This window comes from Athalia rosae, chromosome 5 (genome assembly GCF_917208135.1).
Source record: "Athalia rosae chromosome 5, iyAthRosa1.1, whole genome shotgun sequence".
NCBI lineage: Eukaryota > Metazoa > Arthropoda > Insecta > Hymenoptera > Athaliidae > Athalia > Athalia rosae.
Genome location: NC_064030.1, coordinates 1,299,396 through 1,325,692, shown reverse-complemented (window position 1 = coordinate 1,325,692; position 26,297 = coordinate 1,299,396). Strand labels below are relative to the sequence as shown.

At 47.0% G+C, this 26,297-nt stretch overlaps 1 protein-coding gene across 9 annotated transcripts in view; it reads left to right on the top strand.

Annotated features, from left to right (window-relative positions):
- The window catches only part of LOC105691274 (tyrosine-protein kinase Btk29A), a 115,156-nt gene that overhangs the window by 51,152 nt on the left and 37,707 nt on the right, over positions 1-26,297 (top strand). The gene's annotated exons all lie outside the window — the stretch shown is intronic.

Sequence of the window (26,297 nt, the reverse complement as noted above, 5' to 3'; positions counted from 1 at the left end):
CTCGGTTACGGTAACGCGCCCCGTTTTATAACGTGGTCGTGTAAGAACACGCCACAAAAGTGGGTACGTTACTTTATACTCTCGGGGAATCCGAGTGCGGTAAAAATAACGTTTAAATAAAAGTGACAAAACCCTTGGCGTACGGTGTGCAAAAATTTCCGTACACACCCGTCGAGAATCTCCTGGGATCTTCCACGGTTTTCAATGCGGCAACGTCACCAAAGGTGCTGGCTGTACGAGGAGATGCTCGAGCGAGAGATATGACACGGCACGCGATCGGGAGAAAAATACCCCGCATCTCCAAAGAGTCGACCGAAGGGGATTATTCGTTTGTCTAGTTTTCTTTTTTATCCCCTTCTCGACTCCTCCCCATTATTCCCATTGCCGCGGAAAGACCGAGCGAAAATGTATCGCTCGAAACTTGGAAGGGAATTTTTCTCACTCCTTCTCACCGCTCGTTTTTGTTGAATAAAGTCTTTGCGGTTGACTGTACGTAAGTAAAACGAACGTTACTCGATACGTATTTCGATTATTATGTCAGGCGATATTCATTACGAGGACTTCGTGCGGCCGAGCCGTTCTCGTCGCCGATATTACGTACGTACGTACATTCGCGCTACGATTCGACGCCCGCTCGTAGTCATCGTCAAACTTTTCCATACGTTATACCGCAAGGCCGGTCCACTTCGTATGCATAACGATTATCCAACGGGTTATTACCTGGTCTTCAACCGGACCGGTTGGACTTTTGAACCCTTTTTTTTTTGGCCACTGACTCACGAGAATAATCGTAAAAATGCAGATGCGATATGGGTGGATGTTTGCGCGTCGAAGCGAATGGACGGAGATCGGCTCCTCCTCCCCTCTCCCTTCATCTCCAGATCCTCTCGCTTCGCGGTCGTTTTATAATTTAAACGCTTCGACCGGTCGCTGTTTCGTTGGATCCGATGACGTCGGGCCCTCCGGAGATAAGAATCCCGAGGACGGCCGTCGCGGAATTTAAGTTGGAACTAGAATCCGGGAAGATTAATGTTAGTCGGGCTGTGAAGAATTCCCATTTTTATTTTTCTGCTCCTTATTTCTCACCCCTCACCCCTCACCCCTCGCTCCCCATTTTCCATCTTCTTTCCTCTTCATTCGCTCCGTTCGCCCCGCCATTTCCCTAAGCCGTCGTTGTCGCCTCGGCGCAGGATGTAGTCTTCATATTTTGTCGCCCCTCGCCTCTTATTTCGACGACCTTTAAAGGGTGCTAAAAGGTTGGACGCCTTTCGATAAATTGCCGACAACACGGAATTCGAACGGGAATAAAAGCTGAGAGAAAAATTCTCTCCGAAGGGAAAAAAAAAAAAAAAATCCTGCAAAATAAAACGAAAAGATTTTAACCGTTCTTCTTCCAGCGAACGATATTTCAACCCCCCCTTCCCCCCTCTTGTTCTCGTTTGCGCGCGAGTCGCGAGATCCCCCCGATCCTCCGACATCCCGACAGATGCTGCGATATTTCATCGCGCTATTCTCTGTACTCGGAATATTCAACATTATTACTAATTCGAGAAGTTCCAACGTTACATACCTTGCCTATATTAGATGCACCTGTGCTTCGGAGGAGGGGTTGAAATATAACGTGAGGCTAGGCATTTCGCATGATCATATTTTAATGTACCCAATTTAACAAAAATTATCTTTTTCTGCTTCCAGGTAAGTCTTGCTCGAATCGTTCGTCGTTTCACGTAGAACTAGTGTGTTTCGGTAAGTTTGTGAGTCACGTTATAATGGATATTTGAGCGGTACCTGGAATGGAATTATTTTTAATCGTTGCGTTTCAATCTCTGTTGTACTCACCGTAGTTCCACAGTCGTTGTAATCGCGACGCGATCATCGTTCATCCGTTTTCGAGCAGCATCATCACGCGTTCGTCGCGTCACACCAGAGGCACGGTTAACCGTTGTAGCGACTTTCTTTGGGCAATTCTGTCGCTCTGTAAACTTCTTAATTACCTTATTTATTTTTATAAAAATTACCTCGTATTCATCGGACGAAAATTCGTCAACTCTCTAGTCGCAAGTAATTAACGACATCGTTACGCTTGATTATTCTTTCGGAAACGTAAACGAAATGGAAGCGGAGAAGAAGAAGAAGAAAAAAAAAAAAAGATCAAGAATAACTGCAAACGCAATTTCAGATTCAAGACCTGAACCCATATTATAAAATGAGCGTACGGTGTCAGAGCTCCGTTGCCGTTACATCCGGGGGTTGAACCTACCTTTCTAATTTCCGGTCTCGAATAAAATAACGGTCGACGGTAGCGGTCCCGCCTTTCGCACCACGTACCACCGAGAAAATTTGAATTTTGAACCATACCTCACCTTCAACCCCTCTTTGTTGTTACCCACTTTTCCCCGGCTAGTTGTCTGCGTGGGAGAAAAAATATATAGGACATAACTTTTATCTCTGATATCAGTCGTCGAGCGGCGGGGAAGATCCGATTGCGACGTCGTAGGCGGCGTAGGAAATAAATTGAAAGGGGCATCGCAGGTGGACGGACGAACGGACGGTTTATACGGCGGCGGTAAGCTACGGCCGGAATATACGTAATACCGCTTAACCTACCTGCGCCCACCTCGTGCTCTTTGAAATGGGTAATGACGTGAAATGGTTTAGCGACCCAGTAAAATGGCGCCACTTAGCGAACTTAGTCGACTAGTAAATGCGTGGACTGGGATTCTGGATTATTTTATACCCCCGCATGTCGAGCGGAAGTTTCACGTAGATACTTGTTTTTTATTTTTTTTTTATTTATTTTTTATTTTTTTTCTTCTTCCGCAGAAGAGATGAAACTCGCGACAAATTGGAAAGGATTCGCAATTACGGGGTCCATAGAAAAAAATGTGAGTCTCCGCTTCGCGGACTACCCTCTCCTATCCTCGCATCTCGTTTTCTCTTTTTCTCAAGTATCAACGTTTGAAAAGCGAATTTCCGAAGCCACACAACTGCGAAATTTCATTTTCATAATGTTCTTACGACGTAACAGACGTAGCGCGCCGCGAGATTTCTGCATTCTCTTTTCCACCGGCCTGCAACGCTATCCCACCTGTCCCACCATCTGCTGCTACCGCCGCGGCTCCTGCAGGTCGTTTCATATTTCAATATCTTTGCGTGTATTTCGATTACCTCGCCGTATATCAGTTCCATAAAATTCTCTCGCTCACCACCGCCGCGTGCGGGATTCTTATTTCCCTATTTCTTCATTCTCCGAATTGTGACGTTACGCGAAACAAGTCCGCGAGCTCGTGTCCTCGCACGAAATACGTGTTCGTGAAATTTTTTGCACCGGATGGAAAACCTCCATGCGAATCCGGATTTTATCGGAAGTCTCTGCTCTCCGATGGAATGGAAAAAATTCACGCAGAACGAGGCGTTTCGGATCAATGTACGTTATTCCGCACGCCTACGCAGCAGTGGCAACTCCGCGTTCCGTTACAACCGAAATTCTCGCAGGACTCGGTCCAGTTTGAACGTCGTTCGCCCGGTGATACATCGCCTCGATTACCATGCGTCTCTCCGAATAGTTCGGGCTTTCGGCTAACTAACTCTATTTGCCCATAGTTGTTCGGACAGTAAACTCTCACGGTATCTCATTCTGTCCGTTTCACCAGCTACCCCAAAGCTCCTCTTATCCGTCTTTACTTTTTTATTTTTTTTTTCTGTCCGCGTTTCCCCGTATTCTTCTCTCGACTTTTCCGCCCGGAGGAGATCGGGTCCGAGATCGTAAGATATCATCGTATGCGGAATGTCACGGTGTGATACGAATTTCGCAGTTTCATTTTTTCCCCCCCATTCTCTTTATTAATATTCTATTTCGCGTAATTTTCTTATACGTCTGAGCTCCGCGGCCGAGCGTCGTCGTGAATATTTTTGTCGTCTGATGGACCGTCGGCGAAATGGGTCGAGCGTATAACGTTTTTGTCGTATCTTCTTGCGCGTCAATCACGCGCCCTCCACCCCATTGTGCGGAGCGTAAAATACTATCTGAAATTCTGTACGAGGTTATCGACAAAATTGAGACCTCGGTAGAAGAATAAATAAATGAATGAATGAATAAATAAATTTACCGAGGCTGGTATCGCTCCAGAAATTTATTCTCCTCGTTCCTTTTATATTTTCTTGGCACACGTTAGCGGTAACGCGTGTCGCGTCCGCAGAGGAAGGCGCGAAGAGACCGGGGGTAAAAATAAAAGCTCCTCCTTACTTTTCCAATCGATCAAACCGCGCATCGAGTTCAGTTACATGTAGCGACTCTAATTCGCGAGGTCGGACACCAAAGTAGCATCTAGTTTAATCAAGAATCAGACTCTAGCGGGTGGAGAATTTTCTCCGTCTAACGAAGGTCTCAGCGTGTCACGTAGTTCAAATTTAACTAGTTTCGTTGATGGCTAATACCCTCGTACAAGACGCCCGCGCTCCGTTTCATCGCCTGTAATTTCCCAGATCGCTGTTCGACGTATGACGTTGAATATTACGCGGAGGTATTTCATCTAATCATTCCGCGTTACCCTAAGCGCAAAAGCTCTGCAATTTTAGGGACTGGTTTCGACGAACTCGAAAACGAGAGAGTGTGAACGTAAAATTTTTTTCCTCTATTATCTAAGATCGAGAAAGAGGGAAAAACTGGTTGGTAAAAAAATGAGTAATAGAAACGGTGACCGCGTACACGCGGTGCGGTTAGAATATAATAAATAATGTCGAGTAGCTAATACCTTTCCTCCCGAAAAAAGAAAATCTAATAAATTCCTGGCCCGCTGAGCGCGACCCTCTTCGAATATCGTAAATTCTTTGAATAGGGCGGAATCTCCATGTCCGAACCTAAACGATGCTCGTTCAACACTTTCTCTGACCTGAACGGGGCTAAATCATCCCTTGAACATAACCGAACATGCGTTAAGTTAAGATGTGATTTAACGCGGGGGGGTTTAACTGCGAGAGATTCGTTCGCCCGCGTTTCCTGGGTGCTCGGGGCTGCGCGATATGAGAAGCCTTACAGCCGTGTTCCCCGTCCACGAAAAGCGTCGCGACGCCGTACCGTATTGCCATGCTCGTAAATGCCACGAACGTTTTGACCTCCATCATTTTACCCCGGACCGAAGCGACGTACTTATCTACCGCACAGGTGTTTATATCCCTCCGATATTACTAACGGGCTACGCGGTAATTCCGTAGCGAGAATAAAGCCCGTCCTATACACGATCCCCGATAATACCTCCGCGCAACAAGGAATACGATGTACCCTGTAATATATCTTAATTTAATATTACCGCGCGCAATGTTACAGTACATCCCGTACACCCCCCGCGAAATATTATCCCACCTGATTCGTACGGCCGGAAGTAGTTTGGCGCGGAATTTGTTTCCCCTCCCCCCCCCCCTCACCCCCTCGGGAGACTTGTTGCAAAGGAGACGAAATCGAATTCCGCGCAATCGACTTTTGTCCGAACGAACCTCGTCCCATACGATCCACGCTCTCGCTTCGAGCGAGGCGAAGCTCCGCTTCGCAGAGGATCAGAATGCAGGTGTTGCTTTGTGCCACGTGATACACCCGCGATCATTATGTACACGGACTAACTTGGCCGGGGTGGAAGTCGCCCCGGGGCGAGTACGGTTTTTCTTTGAGCCGTGTACAGTTATGCATTTTTTCTTTTTTTTTTTCTTTTTTTTCTTTTCGCATGAAATGCAAAAATGCAGTCTGGGCGTATAAAATAATTCAGAGGGATTCTTTTCAGCCCTTATTATAGTCTCGCCGCTGCAGTCTCAATGTTTGCTTTGATTCATCCAACCGGCAGAACGGCGCCGGACGGAATGAATGGAAACAAATAATTTCCCTTTAATTCTACGAACGAGCTACAGCCGCTGACGCGAGTTTACCGGAGGCGAAGCTAAAGAGCAAGGGTAACTAACCCGGAACGTATTCGCTGAAGCATTAAAGAAGAGCTGTAGGATCGTAGTTTCGCGGTGCGGTAAACGTATATTTCCCTACGAAATTTATCGCGACTATGATTTCGAAAAATTGCTCCGATGCACGTACATCTCTTCTATTAATAACGTTGGTCGTGCGTTTCACCGTATTTCTTGTCACTCGGCTTCCTTCGACGAGTCAATTTCGAAGATCGTTGTTGTTGTTGTTGTTGTTGTTGTTGGTGTTGTGGAAACGCGGAAGGAGCGACCGAGACGAATGAGGAGTCGGTGCTTTAATCCGTGAGACAAATTAGCGTAATACGTTAGACCGGCGAAGTGAAGAAGGGGGCGAGAGGTGTTTGAGCTGAAAATGGAATGAAAAGAGTGAGCGAGAGTGAGAAAAGGGGTGGAAACGAAATTACAGTTACCTTGAGTAACCGTAGATGTCATTTATACGAACACTGCGCATAAGATCCGGGGGAGGATCCGACTCGAAATCTCGCCGACGAATTATAGGGGAGAATCATCCCGTCTATGGAACCCTAAATTCTCACCCTCGAAACCAACTCGAGGCCTAGCCTGAAGAAAAAAAAAAAAACGACGAATCATTCGGTAAGTCGACTAAACGTTTCTCCACTTTCGCGGACTGCTTTACTCGTCACCTACGTTTCTGTATTCGATTAATTTTTATCGTCTGCAATTCGTGTAATCGGCTGCTGTGAAATAAAGTTTCACCATTCAGCTGTACGGTATGGCGAGGCCTTCGCCGACCCCAAGACCTTTTCCACGTTGTTATCTCACTTATTTGTCAGAGATAGAGAGTGCTCGGGAGGGTTAACATTTCCTTGTTTTCATCCAGATGCCGGTCTTTTGCTCGAACCCGATTCCTGACCGATCCCAAACTCGAGACCTATCAGATTTCACCCGCACCGCGACGAATGCCCACCCTACGCCTGTTTAAAAACATCCACGAAGCTCACCAAGGGCGAAGTCGGTTGGTGCTCGAGTATCGAGTTGCGCTCTTTGGGTACGTTTCGACCGACGGCAGTAGTACAATTTGCTGTAATAATTAAGACGTCAAAGGAGCAGCGCGGGCGCACGGGGTACAGTTAGGAATTAGTCTCCTCGTAGTCGGGGTTCAGTCTGAACCCCCGAAGCTGGCTAGGATCTGCTTGCGAAGGTGTTGCGGAGCACCAAGTTTGGCGTACCGATTGTTTGTTGTTAACGCCGTCCTCCCCGCGGGTACTTCCCAGTTCCGCACACTGTTTAGCGAGTGAAATCCGGTAGAATACAGTTACGCGGTGTTCGTACGTATCAAACATGCCAGATCGAATTTGACTCGACGCTCCATTCGAATCACTCTGCTCGCGCTGTTCGCTTCAAAGCAAGTGCAATCGCCGGTTTGATCCTCAAACGGTCTGACGTAACGAGACCGGTAATGATAAGCTCCAGTCGAATGGAACGAGGAAAAAAGGAAAGACCGACCGGTAAGAAGGATTAGAGAAGACGCGCACTTCCCCAGCACCCGGTGTCACCTCGTCAAAGCGACCGTCGTACAAACGTCGACAAAAAGCCTCTGACGAATCCGCGTCGTCGGTTATATGCACGTTCGAATAACGCCAGTTTCAGCGTTCTACTTTTGACAATTGGCAGCGAGTAGTGTGACTATATTTCGAACGCGAGCAATCAACTCGCATTTACCGTCGCCCGCCGAAATATTTCGTGCATTATCGTCAGCCGAACCGTGTTCAAGCGAGCTGACAATTCCTCGCGGATTCGTTCGACTTTTATGAACGAGAAAATGCAACTGTTCGTAAAATTTCACACCCCTGCGTCTCCACCCCCCCGTCTCCGAATTCTCCGGTGGGGAGTCGGGATTTTGCGATGCAGTTCGTAGTTCTGGCGTTCGCGTACCTCGTTTTCGATCGGTCGTAGCGCAATAATCCTTCTCTATCGCGGCGGTACGGGTTTCGGTAGTTTTAGGTAGCGAGGCGATTACCGAACTGGGCGTGGACAATTTTATCGATTGACTAGTCGGCGTAGCTACCTGTGATCCTAATACGTTTGTACGTAGTGTAATACGATAAACATACTAGCGCGGGCGAACACATCAAGCGTGTGGAATCGGAGGCGAGAACCGAAGGATCAGAGCTTTGATGTTGTTCTACGCTGAAGCTGCATCGTCGCGTCGGTATACCGCATCGCTGCACACCCTGAATGTTTCATCGGACCTCGTTCCTCCGCTTCGATTATGATGTAAATTTTAGATGAAATTTCGCCGCGCTTTTTATCTCACCTTCTCGACCGTCTCTCGTGTTTAGCACGACCGACGAACCCCACCTCCCTCCCTCCCTCTCTCCCTCCGTTCCTATTTCTATTTCTATTTCTATTTCTATTTCTATTTCTATCTACTTTCATTAAGTTTTACCTGCTACTGAAATAGAGACAACGCTGCTTTATATCGTGCAAACGAACACGTCGTAAGCCCAATTACACGGTGAAACTTTTCTCTCGTAGTTAGTTCGCTCCCTGTAGCCAATTTGTTGCCACCAGATCGCTGCTGCTACCCTACGCTACCGGACGGACGGAAGGGAGCGTGTTATTTTCAGACCAGGTATGGACCGTCTACCCACTCCGCGTCCCATTTCTGTGTTGAACGTGTGGCGAAAAATACCCTCGACTCAAATAGCTGATCTCGAGTGTGACGCGAGCGTATCTTTCTCGCTTTCGCCGTTTTATTTCGTCAATTTATTTTTCCTCGAAATCAAAAACCGATGCCAAACTCAAGGCTGCGGTGCGATTTGCGCGGATCAATATCTTCCACAGGGTACACCTGCATCTTATCTCCTGAAATATCCCGCCTTCTTACTCCGATCGCGGCTAGTTTTATTTTCCCTTCGTCAGAGAACACCGCGACATTCGCAATCCAAATACCTCCGCACCCTGAGTTTGTGCATTTTTGATTCGCGTATTCGAACGTAAAAGGAGAAAAGAGAACACACAGCTCTTGCGATAAGTTGCAGCGTTTGCCATGCGATCTTATCAGCTTTGAAACGAAAATAAAATAAGAGTCCCGCGGATATCGACAAGATGAAAGAACATCCCGTCTACACGTACCCGTGTTGCGGACCTACCCAAATAGCAATATCGCTACTCGATGGTCTATGTGTACGGGGTATTCGAGGATGGCGGAGGGTGACGTGATGTGAAGGTTGATTCGCACGCCGGGTGCCTCCTCCGCTGCGGAACCCCGATTCGTATCCAGAGCGGGTCTTAGAGGATCCCGGAGGCAGTCCAGCGATCGGATTTCCTCCCAGTTTATTGTCGGAAACGTCGTTGTGCGGGCGAGGTATTGCAATTTATAATAATAAGGTCGGGGGTGTTACCAACGGTTCCTGGGAGACGTGCGCGTGTTTGTATATTCAAACGCGGCAAGCTGAAGCATTGGCTTGGAATTTAACGCCCGTGAGGATTCCTCCCTCCGAGCGGCGCAGCGGTACAGGTAGAACCTCGCGCTCCTAATTTCTACAGGATGCTGCTCACTAGCGTCTCGCCAGCGGAGCATCTCCGCGTCCGTTGAGAATATTCGTCGTCTCGGAGTTGAGCGTGAGTAACAAATTTCTACTATGTACGAGGTGATTCGCGTCTCCGCGGAAGAGACCGTTTGACGTGTCGCTGCGCGGGGGGCTGGCGTGAGGATTTTCGTTCCGCCAAGATTCTCATTTTCGATCCCTTTTTTTTTCCGTTCTCCGTAACGCTGCGCTTTGGTTCATCGGCCACGTAGCTAGTCAGCCGTAGGAAGATGATTTTACGGGGCCAATTCGTATCTCTTTTCACGGTAGATCTACTCGACTCAATTTCGCCGGTGTTACGACGCGATGCAAGAAGAGTTAATTGGCGTTGTCGGATGGTATCATCGGCACGATTGCGGGGCTGCACCGCCGCGTTGCTTCGTTTGATACTCACGGCGGCGATACGCACGGTAGTAATTCGGGAATAAAGGAGAGCAGAAGCAGAGATGTGTGGGTATGCGTACGTTCGAGCTGCCGCTCTCCGATAAATTGATGAAAATTAATGAGCCGCACAGACGAGGAGAGAAATCCCTTGGACAAAGTGGATTCGTTCTATTGCCCGCAAAGCAATTTGCGAAAGGGATGAAAATGAAGAAATAGAGAGGAGAAGAAACAGAGGTAGCGCAGCGACGGAGGCGGAAAGGAAAGTTCAATTACCGAAGTTACAGTTTTACCGATATTATCATTTCGCCCGTCGAAAATAACTTCTATTTTTCAACCCAACTCTCCCGTCCTCCGACCAACAACCGTCCGAAAGGTCTTCGCGAAGCGAAAACAAAAACAACTTTGGGCGCTTTGATCAAATTGTAAGATCGGGCCGAGGGAGGAGAAAAATTAAAAGTTTAAAAAATAGAAAATCGTGGAGAGCCGAGAGCCGAGATGACGGACGTGCCCGTGGGCAATCATTCCGCTCCGCGTAATACGCGCTCACCGTTGTCTAGAGTACGCCGAGGTACGGTTTGACGTTGATAAAGCCATTCATTGATGCCGTAATCTCATCTCTTCTGAATAATCGGACCAAAACTCAATTTCCGGTTTGCTCCGCCGTCGATATCTACCTGCGCTATGGAGCTTTACTCCCTCCGTGCACCAGCGGCCACCGGGGCGGGCTGCTGCAAAGATCCGAAGCAATCTGAATAATAGCGTAGGCGGACAACTGACAATGAGTTGGATACCGAACCGACCACGTAGCGCGGTGCCGGAGCGATCGCCCGGCTCCGGAAGTCGGTATCGGAGCGCATTTATTACGTATATACCTGCGGGGTACCTTCGCCCCAAGATTGAAACCGTAAATTAATTTTAAGGGTCGTTAGGGATTTTTTTTTTATCTCTTTCCCTCGTCGCCGTGATTTCGCGAACATGATTTTTCGTTCTCTTTGGTGCACGATCGTGATGTATCGGCGGTTTTTCGGGGTTCCGTTAGCTCGTTTCTTAATCGGTGTATCCTATCCATTTTCCGGCTTCGACGGAGACTGGAATTTTCTGTCGCTAGGTACCCGGTTCCGGTGGTTTCAGACATTCGTACGTCGTATACTTACATGTACAGGGTGGGATACATGTGAACATTCGTATATCTTCGTACTCGGCATCGTTGCTATTATTTCGGGCTCCTTTGTTACTCCTGAAAAGAATCATTAATCAGCCGTGTTATTGACGTACCTCTGCCTACTTCTCGGTTTTCCCGAATCCCGAATGTTACGTAACCGAAGCGAGACTCCCGCAACTGTGATCATTGCCAAGTCTTCGTACTCCTTCCGCCGTTGATGCGAAAACGAAAAGCTTTTCAGACCTTCGCTCATTACCCTTAATTGACGCAATACGAGCCCCCGCATGCTTCGAGTCACTTTCCTCCGACCGAACCCTCTCATTGATTTTACCTTCCAAGTCATCGCGTTGAACCCCTTTGAAAAATTTCGAACAAACCCGTTTGCATGGTTTTTCCTGTTTTTTGCAAAATAAAAAAATCGACGTCCCCCTACAAAGTTTTCGCTTTATACCGAACCTCGGCGGATAACGGAGTTGGGTCTTCCCCAGGTAATACAGTAGTCGCGTTTCAGAATCCAATCGAAACCTCCGCTATAAAACACCCCGAGTGATCGGACGTAACGCGGTAATTGAGGTCAAGGTGTAACGCTACAACGACCCCATCATCCCTGTCGGGGATTACTAGCGAACGTTTTCGCGGCTGAGAAAACGAGGGAAAGGGAAGGGGGGAAACAGGATTGAAATAGCTCGACGGCCCGTCTCTAGAGCCAAAGTTGTGGAATCTTATTTTTGAAAGTAAAAAAAAATATATTCGGAGCCGGGGGCCGAGGAGTTGCCTTTTTTTTTCTTTATTTCTTTTTTTTTTTTCTCTCAGTTCAGAAAGGTGCGGGTTTTGGTGAATCCAATCTCAACCTTAGCTGGGTTATGCTCTATTTGAGAATCAAGTTTGTTGTAGTTTAACTCAGAGGTACCCTCTTCTTCCTCCTCCTCCTCCTCCGCCTCCTCGAAAAGCGAGTAAGAGTTATCCGAAACTCCCGAAACCGGATGGTTAGATTTTGCAGGCGTTGCCACTTTACTAATCTCCAAACTTACCGACATCCCTTTATGCCTGCGCTTCCCTGAAATCATTCCTTCCTTCCTACCCTCAAAAACTTTCATTCACTGCATCGGCACGAATCCCGCGATTCGAATCCAGTTATGTTTCCTAACAATTTTCCTCGAGCATGTAAGGACGTTCAGGGAATACTCGAGTCCCTTAAATTTCAAACTTCGGGGCGCGAATGACACTCGATTTTTTTTCGTCGTATTTTATTACAGGTAAGGGGTAGCTTTCCGATGTTCGCTGTCCCTCGGTATTTATCGAGTGGATGAAACGACGCGTTCTCCTGCTCGGTACGACGAGGGGGGGGGGCGACGCGCGAATAATCGCACCAAAGGCATCGTCTTAATTACGAACGTGTATCTCGAAATTTCGCTTGAACGAGGGAAAAAAGCTCCGCCACCTGCACTCGAAATATATTTTGACACGTTATCAAATTTTGCCATTTGTTTGAAAATTTCGCTGATTGTACAATTGCGAAGAGGACAAGTGCGCGGCGAGGTGTTATTAAATATCGTACAATACAAACCCGCATCTCAAAGAGTGACGGATGTCGGGAGCCCCGAGTTGAGGTTGAGTTATGCCCGGTTAGTTTCCTTGAATATTGAATTTACAAGTTCCGCATACTGAACTAAGTGCGAGTAAGTTCCCTCAACTGGATTACCGAGTAATAGTCGTAGTCACCCGGTGTGTAGAGATCGAAGTGACCAATATTCACCTGCACCAAGGATAATATCCACATCCTCTGTGTACCCGCGATGTCACGACATTCGTCGGGAAACCGTGCGATCGGGATATCCCTCGATCGATCCGTTTATTCTCGAGCGACGTACAATCCTGAAAATACCGAAGAGGCATTTTTTTTTTCTTTTTTCTTTTTTTTCTCTCTCAACGTTTCGAATTTCGCATTCAAAAAATCAAGACCGTCGCGATTCGCGCACCTGCTGTACGACTTCCTTCTACCGTTCGGCTCGTCATTGGTAACACAATTTACCCGTCCCTCTAATGGAATCCCTCGGAGGATTTCATAATAATGAGGGAGATAACGCGCGTGATATTCGAGCTCTTACAATATCTCCGTAATGCGTTGAAATATATTTTACCCGCCCGTCGTCGCCGTGTCGTTGATGTTCCTCGCTGTATTACCCGAACGAAGTTAAAAGTTGTTCCACTTTTCTTTTTTTTTTTTTTCCATACTTTTTCAGGTTTCCCGTGTACTTTTCGTACGGTATTTTTCTCGCGAAACTGCGTTCTGTGTCGAGTGCAAATGAAGAAAACTTTCTCATTAACACGCGTCGTTTTCTCCAACGACAATGAGCCTCTTTTTCCAAAAACAAACTCTCGTGAAAACTAAGGCCCTCGTATAGTCGAGTGTCTTCCGGTTGTCGGACGAACTTTTCTACCGTTTTATTTTTTACATCTAATTTTTTACCTCGGAGTTGCTGAAAACTTCCGCACAAAAGGGTCGCGAAATTGATAAATAAATAGCGTGTATCGACGGTTTTGTAGCGACTCGGGAATCGCGTCACGAATAATTGGACGAAAGGCTTTTTTAAAATTGCGCAATTAAATATCTCGGTCACGTATATGTGTCACCGATCATGAAACGTGAAAAAACGTAACGAGTTAACGTTGCCCAATCCATACTTGATATTCAATCCGCGAACGGGGGTGGAAAACAGTTCGCGGCGGAGCTCCTCTCCCTTCAGGTTGTTCGACGATGCACGAGAGAACTCGATCCTTTTCTTCTCCCTTTTTTTCTTTCGCTTATTTTTTTACACTCAGCTATTCGTCAGCTCTGTTTCTCTGTATCACAGCGAGTCCGCCCACTCGCTAGTATTAATTTGCGAATGAAAATTTTTTTTTCTCTTTATCTCGCGCTATGAAATCGAGCGATCCACGCTGCTCGTACGTTTGGGGGAAAAGCTCTCGCATCGGCAGTTCGTAGAAATTGTTTTCCGCCAAACTTCCGGAGCTCACGGTTATGTCAGGTAGACGTCGCCTCCGCACTCGGTGATATTAGTCAAGTTTAAAAACAGCAATTTTAAGAGTTTGGCTATGCCCCGCTCAGACTTAAAGATATTAAATTTTAGCGTCAAGTACTTTTTTCCACGAGCTATCCACACGTGCCTCTGGGAACTGTTTTACAAAAGTTCCGTATATCCGAGATGCTTTTTTACACTTCATCGTCGTCTCGGATCTCGTTTCACGTCCTCCGAACTACCGTAAAAATGGGCGGCGCAATTTTTCCCTCGCTGATAGAAAGTCAGGAATCACGTTATCGCCATCGGATATACTCCCGAGGACCCGGACAAAAGAATCTTTGAAATCCAACGCGCTGGTTTTGCGGTCGCGAAATACTCCCCGCCGCGGAATTCTATCCGCGCTGTTACCTCGAGTGATTTACCTTTTTGCTGGCGAACGGGATAGCACCGCGTATAATTACCACTGTATACAAATATTAATCGCAGTTGCTTTTTAACCGAATAGTTCAACGGGTTCCTAATACGCGCATAGTTTCTCGGGCTGTTACCAAATTTCGATTCGAACAACGCGTTTCAAGCGAAAGGAAATGAGATACCGGTAAACTCGCGCAATAAAGTAGCAACGGCGGCGGCGGCGGCGGCGGCAGCAACACCGGGTAACTCGGTAAATCGTCCCGCGATGGGGAAGCGTCCGAACTTCGAGACATCGCGCGGTTCGCGGTGCGTTTAAATTATCGCGCGCCGTCGCGGGAAATCGCGCATTCGTCAAGCGTTGGGAGAATTAAGATCTACGGACTCGGCAGCGGTGAGGATACCTCGGAGACGGGACAAACGGCGACGGGTGTTTTAGGGAATGATGAAAACAAATGCGTTAGGTGTAACACCGGGTCCGAAGGTATGCCTCCGAGACGCCGCCGCCGCCGCCGCATCCTGCAGCTCGCCGCGGAGTGGAGAGGAATTGATGACGAAATTCGCTTACCTACTTCGGGGAAAATTTCATTTTAGTTATCAACGTCTCTCTGTCCTTTGTCCTCGCTTTCGAACGACGACGGTGATGCTATTAGACCAGACGTCACCAGACTTCCAACGTTTCGTTGGCGGCGATGAGACGAAACGAGACCTGACGCGACGTGTACGCGACCTCCTTTCGTACAGGTGCACGATATGCCGAATAGTTTAATGTATATTACCGACAGTCAAAAACTGAAGCTGAGTGCTTTTCATTAAGGATATTACCGCATTTTTACATCGCGTGTAACGTTGATCGCTTGAAATATATCGTGTAGAGGTATACGGCGGTCGAAACTTCGAGCGAACAAAGTTAACACCCTACGGGAATACACGGAACGTTCGATAGCTCGGAATCTTTGTCGTTTTGGCTTCTTCTGCAAATTCGTCTTCGTCTATTCCGCGATATAGACCAAGAGATAGACCAAGTCGACTTTTGGATTCGGATTCCTGAAGTCAAAGTACATAAGAATGGCATATAAAAAGAATATCGATTTTTGACACCAAAATCGAAGAAAAATCAGTCTTCACGTTGAACTGAAAGAAACAAGAACTACCACAGACGTAGGTAATATTTTTGACCACTCAAAGAGAACGATCGCAATCGATAATTCAATCGGTTGAAGGTATCATACGTGGCGGTTGACAATGGCCGGATAAATACAGGAGAGGTGGGATTAAATTTGGAATTGAAATTTGGGTGTATTCGAACGTGGAATCCCTGGGTTTTGTCCCCGGATGCCCGGATCCTGTGATGATTGCGAGCTGGGAATCTCCTCCCCAACTTGAGTATTCGGCAAAACGTAAGGCGAATTCCGCCATCATTGAAAGATACCAAGGGGCTTCGGAAAGATATTCATCTCGCAATACATACCCACAGGTATACGTACGAACACGACTCGTACCACCTATACATTTGGTCAGATATTGAGGGGATGAATTCTCACTGGGGATTTGCAACCAACGCGCGGATTTATATCCCCCCCCCCCCCCCCCCCCCCCCCCCCCCCGAATCAAAGAGCACAGTTTTAGCAAAACGGATCGTAAACTGTAGATTTCTCCGCCTCGTCCGTCCGCATCGACTGATGGAAAAGCGAAGAACAAAAAGGTATCTATATCCCAATCGGAATTCGCATTCAGGCTAGGCACTGATTTTTCTCGAAGGAGGAAACTTCTGTAATTCCTCTTCGTCGTTTATTTTCACTTCATTTTCCCATTGATCGCTCCCGCTCGATCTTCGCTCGCCTCGCGAGTCGTCGATCTCGAAAATTGTGAAATATCGGGGCTTGTTAATATTTTCCGAGGTTTTTTACAGCGTCAACGTCATCCGGTAACGGAGTGAATTTATTAGCCTGCACGCGAACACTTCGCGTCTTTCCAAGCTGCGCTGTAAGAGGTGCCTTCGAGATCCCAGCTGCAGCGTTATTGTTCGTCGCGCGTCGTACGTTATAAATTCCAGCGTTTTCTTCAGCGATCGCGCAATAAATCCTTCGTAAAAATTGCGAAGAATTTGTGAAATTCGATAAATTTTCCGCCAACAGGGAGAGGAAACGAGATTCCAATTATCGCAACCACGTATGATTTACTTATACCGCGAACAGATGCCTCTGGAACGAGTTATCCATATGCATGGGCAAATTTATTATTCGATACCTACTCTCGTCACCGGTAAGACCCTGTCCTTGACCGTCAAGGTCATCGCTGTGCGAGCCAATCTCGCTTTCGAAGTGCGCCTTTTATATAACGCAGAAAATACGTCGTCTGAAATTTCGTCTCGGTAACTTTTCCCCTCCCCCCCCCCCGGTATAAATTCTGGACTAAAACGATACTCCCGATCCCACTCCGCAGGGGTTTCATAGAAAGGGTACTCCGAGTATCTTTCACGCGTAGAATGCACCACGCGCGTATACTCTGAACAAAAGACGTATCCGGAATTCCTTTTCTTCTCTCCTCCATTTTCTTCATCTCCTCCTTTTTTTATTCTCTCAGCGAACCCATACGGTACGACGGTGTGGTACGTACGGCTTAAAATTACCCCCCGCCGACCCACGTACGTACGTTGCCCCTCGCTACAAGACCGTCTCGATCGAGAGAAATCTGGACGCCCGACGTCGTCTTACATATGGGAATTCTGGAATACCTTTCATCTCTGGAATTCACGGACCGCCTTCTCGCAGTGCCGTTCGATATTCGTACAGCACGGTTATTATAATTGCAAGCCGTTGCCACCGAAGCCGGGGTATTGCGACGTCGAATGTTAAATAGCTTGCTCATTATTACGGCGCCTCGTTACCGATCCAAATTATGTGCCGTTCGAGTACCTCGGCGCTTTCTCATTGCTCCGAGGGTTCGAGGGACTTTATATTTTTTCACGTCTTTAACGGCATCATCGCGTCGCGTCGCGCCGTTGCCCCGCGGTCGTATTGCCGGGGGACGGGGCGGAAAGATCGGGGAAAAATCAGCATAACTTCATTAGAGGGCGAAACTTATTCACTCTCGTTTCGTAGCCCCATATGCGACACCGCCGCGGCAGTGGCCATCGAAACCCCAAAGTTATGTATATTATGCGCGACCCTACCGTCGTTCGGCCAAAAACTCGCTCGCGCGGGTCCATTTCGCGGGAAATTCTCATTACAATTTCAAATCAGTCGATGCCTGTTCGAGTTTATTTCACACGCGAAATTATGAAGCCTTGCACGGGCACGCGGTAATTCGAATCTACGAAGGTAATTCGGAGAGCGTGGTTATTATTGTCTCTCGTTTAACGATGATGTGCGAAGTGTATCTAAATTATGCTATAACCGCGTCATTTTATTGATATTATTCGACGGCTTTATTCGCCCGTACGGACGTTGTAATTATATTCTTCGGCTAACGGTACGAAATTATTCTCTTTGTACCCTCGAAACGAGCTGCAAACTTTTGCCAAGTTTATCAACGCTTTTAGGGGTGCGAAAAAATCGATCCGCGGAGGGGAGGATTCGTTCTTTCATCTTCGCAGCGTGCCTCGCGGATAATTTGGTGCGAATTACGCTAGTTTCTTGTAGATATCCGACATTCGTTCGGTGCAAAAGTTGCGGAGGTGGTACGGGGCTCGAATGAGAAGAAATACTGTACACGGTGGGACTTTCGCGTTTTTATGCCGACCGTCTCAATGTCTACTTTATACCCATTCTTATGCCCGAGGATGTTAACGAAGTTCGGCGCATTAACTGCCTCGTAAAACGTATACCCATTCGGTAACTAGCGAAATTGTACTTGACATTCAGAAGTTCGTATTTATGGCCTTTTACTTTCGCTGTTCGAAAGTTTTTTATTTTTTATCGTGAAAGGTAGGTAGGACACCAGCCGAGCGACGTCTTTGAGCACGTCAAGTCAAATAAAAGAAGAACAAAGAAGAGGGGCAAAAAAGAAAGACAAATACTTCACGGAACTCCGAAAGACAAAGAGAATCGTTATTACATACATCCGTAACTTGAATCTGAAAAATGTCCCCGTCGCTCTCAATGTTACGCTCTCACAACCGGAACGAAATCTATTCGAATAAGTGCAGTTTTTTTCAGTCTCCGAATAATCGTGGGGAATTTTTTTTTTCAAAAGCTACGCATCGGACGGCAGATGTTCATAAACGATTTGGCGTTGAGAGGCCATCGGGGTGACATTTATGCGATTATCCGGATTACCGGACACCACCGGCAGGTACGGTGGTGAGCGACGGAAGAAATGGTTTTCTAATTATCACTCGTCCAGGAGAGAGATGTGAAATTTACTACTAACGGCATAAATTTGTATTCCATTCGGGTAAGTGCAAGTATAATCGCGCGGTATGCGGGCCCCGCGAAGGGAAAGGGAACGTTTTGAGTGCTCGTCTCTCAAACGAGACCGGCGCGCGGTAGCTTCGAGCGACTGGAAACCGTGAGCTCGAAGCTCTCCGTATCGGGGTAGGAAGATGGCGAGGAGGGTGGCGACGAGTCGCGGATAGCGGAGAGAAGAAAAGGACGGTTGAAATTACCGCGACGCTACCGGAAATGAGAAGGATGACGGTACGTTATAACGTGCCCGTCCACCCCACGCTCGCTGCCGCTCGTATACGTACACGTCGAGGCATCGGTGTCCCTCCCTCGCCGAGGGTTGAGGTCGCATTGATTTTGTCTAGACAGGAGTACCGGCTCTCTTTTTCCTCTTCTCATCTCCCTGCGTCCGTACCTACCATCCACCTACGTCGAGGTATGACGATGCGGTCCCACCAGATACCACCGAGACAGCCAATTGCTGACGTTGCCAGCCCCCGGCTTCCTTTCATTTTATCTTTCGGTTGCGGATTCCCAAAGAAGTTCCGCACCTATATCGCGATTCTGCCCCTCTCCCTCTCCCTCCCCCGTTTTCACGTTCCTCTCTTCTCATTGCGCTCTGTACTTCTGCGGTTACAAGTGTCCCTCTGGTACCCACCACCCTCTCGTTTGATTGCCTTCGAAAGGACCCGAACTTTACCTCTCTTTTTCCCTTCTGTTACAGGTAAGTACTAGGATCGAGTTGATTACAGTCGCATCCAGGTATAGGAAACATCTATCCCCGACTACCGGGCGCGTAAGTGCTCTTGACGTAGAGAAAAAAAAAGAAGGAAAAAAGAAAAAAGGTATTGCGTTATACCGCAACGGCAGAAGCAGCGGAGGCGGTATGACCCATAAAACTAACGTTCCAGTAAACATTTTCACTCCCGCAAAGAGTTGCATCTGTACCCATAGCTGTGGGTGATACGAAACGTAGCGGGTATTCGCGTAGGTACATTTATTTTCACGTGTACCCGTACGTATGCAGATGTATTTATTTATAATGTGAAACGTACGATGCCCGCAGCTGTCGCAGCCAGTTTGCCCGCGTACATCCGTCCGTACGTAGGTACATAGGTATGACGGTGTAACGTAGGTGGGTTATATACCCACGGCTACGCTCGCATGATTATTTGATGCGACCGGGTTCGTTAATGAACGTAATTACTGCTTACTCTCGGTTCGAAGGCAGTTTTAATTAAATCAAGGCAATCGGTGAATCACCGGTTAACGCTACGCGAAACCGCAAGCGCGCGATTTGTTATCCGCGTTTCGATACGTGCCCGATCTACGCGGGTGTACGTACCGTACACGTTACGCCCGCGTCCGTTAGCCTCTGCACCTGCGGGTGTCGCAATCAATCCACTTTGCAATAATTATAGAATCGCTCCTGAACCGTGGCGTGTATTAGTCGAGGATTATACGTACGCGTACCTCGCGATATTGGATTTCTCCTTGATCTTTTTGTCAATTTTCCAAAACCCTTTATTCGTTTATTCGTCGTTCTATGTTCGAGTAGTGGGAAAATGACGGAGGGAACGGGAGAGGCGAGGCGCGGTAATCCCTTCGAATAAGGCGTTGCCTTATTCGGTTACACTTACGTATCGCGTACGTATCCGTGAATGCAGATTTTCACTCGAGACCTACGCCGCTCCAGACCTTCGTAAAGCTGAAGGAAATCAAACCACCGGTTGCTGATATGATTAAAGCTGGGCTGCAGCCCTGCTGATTAAATGGGCTACGGATGAATGCGTATCGCAACTATTCAGCCTCGCGCTTTCCGTGACTAACCCGCTGGATGCGAGTGAACGCGAAATTGTTTGATTCGCGTCTCCTCGATCCTCTGGGAATCACGGGTAATTTTGGAACCCGCGACGCACCGAACTGGATTTTCTTTTTTTTTTAGCAATTTTTTTCACATCATTCTCAACGAAAACTTTATTCCAACGGGCATGGGTGAATATTCGCTGATATTCGCGCAAGGATACGGTGAACGCGGCGAATTCACGAACGGTCAAGATCACCGCGGCCTATACCTCGTATCGTTCGTTTCGTACCCCGCGATATCCGCTGCGTGATGAAGTATTCACCCGAGCGAAAAAAGCCACAGAAAAGGGCATTTCTGTGCAGAGCGACGTGCCGCTGCTGCTTTTTTCACCCCCGTTCGCCCCCTGGCTCCCTCCATATCCTTTTCTCCGCGCCATTTTCTTGAGGGGGATGCAGTTCGAGCCTCCGTGCGGTTTGGCGTTTCTCTTCCCTTCGTACCCTCCGTAAGTTTTCTCTCCGATCCACCACCCTTTTTCGTCGCTCGTGTTGTCGCTTTTACCGCCTCTAACTTTTTGTTCAAAGTTTAACCCAGCCTTAACGAAGGTAATTATTGTTTGTGCACCGGCGGAACTTGAAAGTCCTTTCCCGCTCCTTTGGTTACCGCGTTATTTAACGAAATATCGACCCTGCTACGCGAGGACCGCGACAACCCTGTCTCATCCCTTCCTTTCTTCCTTCCTTCCTTCATTTTATCTAGAAAATCCCCAGGGATATTGTAATTACCCGACCTTAATCCCACCCCTAGGATCGCCGCTCGTTTTCGGGTAACGCGGTTACGCAAAGCCTGGTATATTTTTAACCGATTTTTCGCCGAGTCCCAGCGACGTTTTCTTAACCTTTTTTCGGAGGGTTCCTCGGATGGAAAAAGTACCCGGCGAAGAAGCGGAGGCGGCAATTCCGTGTCAAGTGATAACGAGCCACGTTAGAGAAGACGCGGAGGACCGACGAGGGCCCTACGAAGGCCGCGCAGCTACCGGACTCGACGAGGTCCGCACGAGGCTAATTAGTAATTAACTTGAGGGGTGTAAATTGGTACGGTGCATGTTTGAAAGCCCCGCACGGGGAGCGGGCTCGAGGAGTCGGAAGGGTTGACGAGGTAAAACGTCACACCTGTCAGATCGGCATCCGGTTTTTTTTTTTTTTTCACGAGAGCGCTCACCGACTTGTGACGTCAATTACGAACGACCGTGTGCGGATCGCGGCGACCGTGACCTTTCAATTTTTAAGATCCGAAGAGATACGCGGAATTCCGTATTTGCGTCGAGTTCCGGTCATCGATGTAAAAATTTATACCCGCGTCGACAATTTTTCTATTCTTTCGCCTTTATTCCGTTCGATGGAAAATCGTTGACCTGGATGCCGGCCCATGATTCGGACGTAAAAGCCGTACAAGTCGATCCTGGTGCACAAGTCGTTGCGTTTAACGACCCGAAATTTGAAAAGAAGATAAATTTCTGGGGCGTACGTGTGTAACGTGTGTGGTTCTTTTTTTTTTTTTTTTTTTCTATTATTTTTATTTTCTCTCCGCAGAACTAGTGACATTTAATATAACGCGCGAGATCATCGTACGTATCTAATTCAATCGACCTTTATATCATCCGAACCGTGAATCCGACAGAGCGCTGTTCGTTTTATCTATTTTAATTATTACATACAGTGAAAACCCGGGGTAACCATCTGTGGAGTACTTTTATTTATTTAATATGCAATGCGATGCAATGCGGCGGATGGTACAACGAACGAGCGGAAAGCCAGTGCGGAGCACGAGTGTGTTGGTATAAAGGATAGCGTCGTGTGATAATTTTATCACTTTATATTCCAGTTATACCATTCGCTCAAAAGAACTGGGGATAATACGAGTAACAAGTTGAGTAATTTTTTCAACGGTTGTTCACACATCGAGTGCGATTTCATAAATTCGCGATTATTTCATCCGCTACTTCCGGCGGCGGCGGCGGCGGCGGTGATTCAATCATAATTTTAACAACTTTTTCAAGTTTTATTAATGATAGATATTGTGCCGAAGCGAGGCAATCTTTTTATCATTATTTCTTTTCATTACACCGAAACGACGTCGTTTATTTTTAATTATTATTAACCCGCAATCCAATTAATTATTTCTTCTCGCGGCCGCGGCCGCCGCCGCCGCCGCTTCTTTTTTTTCTTCTCTTTTCTTCGCGGTATCCATAAATCATCGATGGTCGCGCTCGCGGTATTTCCGTTATTTAATCATCGATACAACAATTATACCCAGCCGGACTTTTATCGCGCTTCTAATGGCCGGAGGCGGTTCTAACCGATGAAGGATTTCGAGGTCAAGGTATGAATTTAACTCCGACCTCGCCGAGTCCCCTCCGAGGAGTCGCGGAACGATCAACCTGCGTTAATCCTTCCGACTCGAGGCCCCGATTCAATTTCGTTAAGTCGAATCGACGATAAATCGGTAGTTTCGGACTCCGATCGCAACGCGCGAAACTATTTCGCTATTTTCCAGCCGTAAGAAAATACGAAAACGAACGAAGCTTCTCCCCTATTTTATTTATATACCTTCTAGAACTTTGGGTGAATCCAACGAAAAACTTTGATGGCCAATCGATGGAAATAATCGGAATTCGGGACACACGCGGTGGGCTCGGAATTAACGCAGCGCAGTGCGGAAAAAGGGAAAAAATTAAATGGCTCGTCGGATTTCACGGGGTACGCAAACGTTCGGGTACATTAAAAGGCCCCAGGGCTCACCGCTCGGTCCATAAAACAAGGAGCTGCCATAGTTTTAGCTGAAAACCGAGCGCAGCCTGGCCTAGCTGGGAGTGTCGAAAATCGATCTATCCAAAAACGTTGGGCTTTGCCGGATGCACCCTCATCTTTTGGACGAGAAAAAAGGAGGAAAATCGGAACACCGAAAGCACAAAAACCGTCGAGATATAAAGGAACATCCGAGGCTAATTACAGGATTTTAGTTACATCGCGGGATGAATCGTATCCAGGCATGGGTTGAGCGAGGAGAAACGAAATTATTTCTCCCTCGGTTTCTCGTCTAGAGCATATTATTCGACGAGGAGGGTAAATCGAGGAAAAACGTACGGACGTAACGATGTACGAATACAGATGAACGCGAACGGAACGAATTAATAGAAGAAAACTCTGATTAATTTCAGGGAAGCGAGAGCACGATAACGAGAACGAGAAGGAAGATGAGCGAAAACCGATACAATCTTCTGGATCTGACGCGTATGCTTATCAAGATTTCGCCCAGGGTTAACCACGGCGGTAAATTAATTCGCGCGCGATTCCGTTCCCTTTATACCTTTTGGAAACAATAATATAACGCCGGGAGAAGTTATTATCCCCGCGTTCTCCTAGCGTTGCGAATCGCGAAGGGTTTATAAAAGAGCCCCGAGTATCGACCGAGTCTAGTTCGCGGATACACTTTTGCTATAATTAGTTTACCAACAACGGACGGATATCGAGATATCGTCTAATTAGTCGGCAATAATCGCTAATTTATTATGGCTCTTCAGACGCTTCGAACAGCTTCGAACTCGAGGTAGACGTTCATGAAGCCCGCGAGCGCAGTTTATCGTCCGTCCAACGATATACCAATAATCGATGATATCGGCTGGCGATCCTCTTTACCGCGAGACGCCTCCGATGAATGATGTAATTCTAAAACAATGCGTTTCTATAGCCGTGCCAATTGCGTTTCTCCTACTTCCTCTCGTTGCATTCGATAGAATGAAAAAGAGCTCTACGCTTCCGATAGTTTCCAGGTCAAAATTTCGCACGATTTATCTCGCGAAATTAGAGACGCGGTTTTATCGGAATATCGCAGACGGGAGACAGGTGACACTGCAGTTTTTCACTTTTCGCCTCTTCTCTCGAGATACTTGATACTCGAGAAATTTGTCGCCCGCGCATGCGACCACATATTTGCATAATAGAAATATCTACTTTGACGCTACAACGAAGAGTGCATACCTATCAAACCGCGTTAGTTTCTCTACGGAGGTATGCAGCAGCTTCTTGCAGAAATTCCCGTTCCAACGACGATCCTCGCCCTTTAACGCTGCAGCTCATTATTCCATCCTTGAAAAGAAAACAACGCGGCGGGGCTGCATAAACAACGGGAACCCCTTAATTATTCTCTGAACAATGATATTCATCTCATCGTGTTACAATTGTGTCTACTTTCATGAAATCTCGATGAAAATATAAAAAAACACGAAATAAGAGAAATCGGACGAGAGAACCATGGCGTAAAATGTAAAAGGGAAGAAGAAGGAACTCGTGCGTAAGGTTTTTTTTGTTTCAAACTTTTCTCCAACTTCAAATGCACGTTCATGAATTCACCCTCCGCCCTTCGCCCTCCGAGGGAAGAACGGCTGCGGAATCTGCATTCGTTCGAATCGTTTGTTCCTCGACTATCGATTTCCTGGGTCACGGTTGAGGACCAACTTCTATCGTTGACTCGTACTCGCGAAAGGGATAGGGCCATCCCCCCGAAATATGAGATCCGTGAAACGAAAAACTCATAACGCACACCGTATCCGCGCAACGCGTCCCTCCGCAATATTCGCGTTTTCGAATATTCCGCGAGAGTAGAGTAAACGAGGTACGTACGTTCTCCGGCGATACGCCGCTTGTTTAATCTTTCATTTTCGCGTAGATTAACGGGAAATAATTAATTCCCTTCGACGGATTAAAGCCAACAACGCACCACCTCCGAGTGTAATTACCAACCTGCCGCTGTGGTAAACTGTTTTCGATTATTATATAAATTCGTGATATTAGTTATGTTCAGACACAAACAGCGAACACAAAATGTTAACCGTAAGGTAGGGAAAATATGTCGATAGCAAGGCTTCTCTCTGCGGTAAAACAACGACGGTTCCATCGTTGAGCTGGCTTAGGTAACCGAAGGATCTTACAAAGGACCAGAAATAAACTCGGAAAAATAGGAATACCATTGATCCTCCGGTACAACGAAAAAACTCACCCCCTGCGATACGCTGAATTTTTTTTAATTTACTCTACCGTCGATCGCTCGAAGATACAGTCGACACTTTCGAGTTTGGCTACCTCTTAAACTTGGTTATCAGGCACTTATAGGAGTGCGGAACTTCCTTACAATTAAACTACATAAAAAAGTCTTAGATCTACTTAAATAATGCGAAGCATTGTCGAAAGCGAGTGCGGAATATAACCGTTGAACAGAGTTGAACGTTATTCCAAGTTGGCGTCGTAGTTGGAGTTGAAGTTGAAGTTGGAAATTAGCGATCTTATTGCATTTCTCATTTCTTTCCATTCGAGTGATTAACGTCCAAATTACCGTAGCTGGTGCAGAACCGGGATTATAAGAGTTTTCATTTCAGAAACATTATCGCGAGTCGAACCGAGGGAATAAAAATGGAAATAGTTAAAAAAAAACAACCAGGAGAAAAAGAAACAAAAATTTCGCTACACCGAAATTCGTCGGTATAGAAAAACATACGCGTTGGTATTAGTTGCGCGTACGCGCAATTTGACTTCTATGGTAAGATCTGGT